This window comes from Sphaeroforma arctica (assembly GCF_001186125.1).
Source record: "Sphaeroforma arctica JP610 unplaced genomic scaffold supercont1.293, whole genome shotgun sequence".
Lineage (NCBI taxonomy): Eukaryota > Ichthyosporea > Ichthyophonida > Sphaeroforma > Sphaeroforma arctica.
The window spans coordinates 79018-84055 of NW_014040265.1; positions in this window are offsets into that span (position 1 = coordinate 79018).

Sequence of the window (5038 nt, forward strand, 5' to 3'; positions counted from 1 at the left end):
TAATTATTAACTATACTAGTAGTTAGTTACGTTATACGTATACTACTACTATATATATATATATATATATATATATATATATATATATATATATATAGATCATATCTGTATATCTGTATATCTGTATTTTCACATCTGTACTTATATCGTAATTTTTATCATACGATCTCTATACACCCACAGGTCAACAACTGGCACACATACGGCACTGCACAGATCGATGTGTTGCAGCGGTGGGCTGCTCCTTGTGGGCCAGACAACTCGCTCATGGCCCACACACAGTACACATACCGTAGAGGAAATATCTACATTGCCGCAGCAGCACAACCAAATAGGACGGCGCATCTCGGGCGAAACATAGCCGTTGGTATGTTTAGAGTGTCGTAGTAGGGTATGTTTAGTCGTTATATAGTAGAAACATATCCATAGGTATGTTTAGAGTGTTGTAGTGGGATATGTTTAGTCGTTATAAAGTAGAAACATAGCCATTGGTATGTTCAGAGTGTTGTAGAGTGGGGTATGTTTAGTCGTTATAAAGTAGAAACATAGCCGTTGGTATGTTTAGAGTGTTGTAGTAGGGTATGTTTAGTCGTTATACAGTAGAAACATAGCCGTTGGTATGTTTAGAGTGTTGTAGTAGGGCATGTTCAGTCGTGATAGGGTAGAAACATAGCCGTCGGTAAGTTAAGTGTTGTAGTGGGGTATGTTTAGAGTGTCGTAGTAGGGTATGTTTAGTCTTTATAAAGTAGAAACATACCCGTTGGTAAGTTAAGTGTGTTGTAGTGGGTTATGTTTATACTGTCGTAGTAGGGTATGTTCAGCCGTAATAGAGTAGAAACATACCCGTTAGTAAGTTAAAGAGTGTTGTAGTGGGGTATGTTTAGAGTGTCGGAGTAGGGTATGTTCAGTCGTAATGGGGTAGAAACATAGCCGTTGGTAAGTTAAGTGTTGTAGTGGGGTATGTTTAGAGTGGCATAGTAGGGTATGTTCAGTCGTGATAGGGTAAAGGCATATGTATCGGTTTGTTTATAGTGTTATAGTTGGGTAGTGATAGTGTCCTGGTAGAAACAGAGCTGCTATTATGTCTATAGTTCTTGTCATTTGGTGAGAACATACAGCTGCGGGTGTATGCTTTTAGCGTGGTAAACTAGGTTTGTGTTGTTGGTTATAAACCAAGTGGAATCCGACAGTACATTGGTAAATTTGCAGAGAGAGAGAGAGACCGTGCAAAAATAGCAGCAACAACAATGACTAGCAAAACACCGCAACCAACCCAGACTCTTTCTTCCTATTTTTAATCCATGTATATGTCTCTACACTCTTGACTTTTTCTTACTATTGAAGCAACCCATGCATACCTACCTACACTGCTTCCTATTGCTTCCTATTGAATTAACCCATGTATATCTACCTACACTCCTGACTATTTCTTCCTATTGAATTAACCCATGCATATCTACCTACACTCCTGACTATTGCTTCCTATTGAATTAACCCACGTATATCTACCTACACACCCGATCACAGGCTCACAGTCAAACATAGCCACGGAGTGTCGCATGGACCGTACGGTGATTGGTACTAATTGCAGTATTGGGCCTAAGAGTGTCCTCACCAATGCGTTTGTGTGGAATAACGTGCACGTCGGTGGCTCGTGTAGGATTGATAGTGCGGTGATCTGCAGTGGGGCTGTGCTGGGTATGTCTGTGCGTGTATCACTAGCCACAGTATATTAATATATGCTCGTATTATGTGATTGAGTACGTAATATATTCTCGTATTATCTGGTTGAGTGCGTATAATGAGATTGAGTACGTTTCCTATGGGTGAGTACGTTTTCTCGTGTAGGATTGATAGTGCGGGGATCTGCAGTGGGGCTGTGCTGGGGATGTCTGTGCTTGTATCACTAGTCACGGGATATTAATATAGTCTCGTATTATCTGATTGAGTACGTATAAGAGGATTGAGTAATTTTCCTATGGGTAAGTACGTTTTCTCGTGTAGGATTGATAGTGCGGTGATCTGCAGTGGGGATGTGCTGGGTATGTCTGTGCGTGTATCTCTAGCCACGGGATATTAATATATGCTCATATTATCTAATTGAGTACGTAATATATTCTCGTATTATCTGATTGAGTACGTATAAAGAGATTGAGTACGTTTCCTATGGGTGAGTACGTTTTCTCGTGTAGGATTGATAGTGCGGTGATCTGCAGTGGGGCCGTGCTGTGGATGTCTGTGCGTGTATCACTAGTCACGGGATATTAATATAGTCTCGTATTTTCTGGTTGAGTACGTATAAGGAGATTGAGTACATTTTCTATGGGTGAGTACGTTTTCTATTGTAACCCACAACAACAGGCAACCAAGTTACGATACAAGCCTTTAACTCAACAGTACAGTCTCATACTTATCATTCATATATTGTAACCCACAATATCAGGCAACCAAGTCACGATACAAGCCTTTAACCCAAGAGTAGAGTCTCATACTTATCATTCATATATTGCAACCCACAAAATCAGGCAACCAAGTTACGATACAAGCGGGTGTGGTGATAGGCCCAGGCGTACGGGTCAGCGATGGTGAGACGGTGACTGCCAACACCATCCTCACAGTGCTACCAAAGGAAGCGCAGGACGACGACGACTTCTCCTCGGAAGGCGAGGGCAGCTCGGGTGCACCCAGGTATTATATGTACGCGTTAGCCAGGTATTATATGAACGCGTTAGCCAGGTATTAAATGTACGCGTTAGCCAGGTATTATATGTACGCGTTAGCCAGGTATTATATGTACGCGTTATCCAGGTATTATATGCGTTAGCCAGGTATTATATGTACGCGTTAGCCAGGTATTATATGTACGCGTTAGCCAGGTATTATATGTACGCGTTAGTCAGGTATTATATGCGTTAGCCAGGTATCATGTGCGTTAGCCAGGTATTTACGCGTTAGCCAGGTAGTATACGCGTTAGGTATGGCTTTAAATACATGCTGAGGGCACAATACGTTTTCTGACACTTAAGCGGGGATTGTTACAGGCTGTCCAGTAAGAAATACAGAACACCTGAACCAAAGCATACATACACAATACGGTTTCTGAGATTCGTTGCTACCTGTGTAGTGCATTATCTGGAAAACGTGTATTTACTTTTCTTATCATTTCTCGCACTCAGGAGGGATTCGTTAATATCTGTGTAGTACAATATTTAGTAAACCTGTATTCAAGCCACCCATGTACTGTGCTTTTATCCTCATACAATACGTTTTCTCACACTCAGGGGGGGTATTTGCTACTATCTGTGTAGTACAATATGTAGTAATCCTGTATTCAAGACACCCATGTATTGTGCTTTAATCCTCATACAATACGATTTCTCACACTCAGGGGGGGTTTTGTTACTATCTTTGTAGTACAATATGTAGTAGACCTGTATTCAAGCCACCCATGTACTGTGCCTTTTTCTCATACAATACGTTTTCTCGCACTCAGGGGTTCGATACTTATCTGTGTAGTACAATATCTAGTAAACCTGTATTCAAGCCACCCATGAACTGTGCCTTTTTCTCATATAATACTTTTTCTCGCACTCAGGGATTCGTTACAATCTGTTTTCAAGCCACCTATGTACTGTGCCTTTTGCTCATACAATATGTTTTCTCGCACTCAGGGTTTCGTTGCTATCTGTTGGGTCTGCACAACAGTACGGAGGCCCGGTGGATAGGAGACACAGCCAAATCACAAGCAAAGACATAGTGGGCGTGCTGGGGCTGGGTAGGGTTTGGAAACCCAAGGAGATGCTCGAAGGTATGCAGAAAATCGTATTCAAGGTTCATGCGTCATTTGTGGGTGAAGAGAGTGGGAAGTACACCGAGTTGCAACCAGTATAGTATCTCTGTAGTTCGTACGTGTCTGTTTATTGTAGGTAGAAACAAAGCCAGATCACGAACAAATAGATAAGCGAGAGTGCGGAGTCTCTATAGGGGCTGGAAACCCAAAGAGATGCTCGGAAGGTATACAAAAAGTCATACTCAAGATTTATGCATCCCTTGTGGGTTGATTGAGTTGAGATCATGTTGAATTCCATTCGTTATCTTAGTTCGTACGTGTCTGTTTGTTGTATACTCTTTTGCGGATGAGTTGAGTTGAGATCATGTTGAGTTCCTTTCGTTCGCTTAGTTCGTACGTGTCTGTTTGTTGTATACTCTTTTGCGGACGAGTTGAGTTGAGATCATGTTGATTTCATTCGTTCTCTTAGTTCGTACGTGCCTGTTTGTTGTAAACTCTTTTGCGGATGAGTTGAGTTGAGATCATGTTGAGTTCCATTTGTTTTCTTAGTTCGTACGTGCCTGTTTGTTGTATACTCTTTTGCGGATGAGTTGAGCTGAGATCATCTTGAGTTCATTCGTTCTCTTAGTTCGTGCGTGTCTGTTTGTTGTATACTCTTGTGCGGATGAGTTGAGTTGAGATCATCTTGAGTTCTATTCGTTCTCTTAGTTCGTACGTGACTGTTTGTTGTATACTCTTTTGTGGGTGAGTTGAGTTGAGGTTATACAGATTATTGCGACAGATGTCACTGTAGAGCTTATGTATCAGGTTGCTGTATGTAGCACCACAGCCCAATCACGAGCAGAGCCCTAAGTGATGTGCTGGGTTTGGGTAGGATCTGAAACCCCAAGGGAAGCCTAATAACTGTATAGATGTCTTTGCTGAATATCTCAAAACCCCTATACCAATACAAACTCCATATACACCCGCCAATCACATCAGATTCCGATGATGACGAGGGCGTGTACGAGTATCCTGGAGGACCGTGTGCGAAGATGGCGCTAGTTGACATCGGTAGTTGCACGGAAAGCGATGGCTCTGATAGTGACGACTACGACTACGAACCCACGGACGGGGTATGTAGGCGATGGCATTGGTTGTGCTAGAATATAGACCCTAAAACCCTAAGCCGCGACCTCTGAAAGATGAGAGCTGGTGTATGTGTATGATATATATATATATATATATATATATATATATATATATATA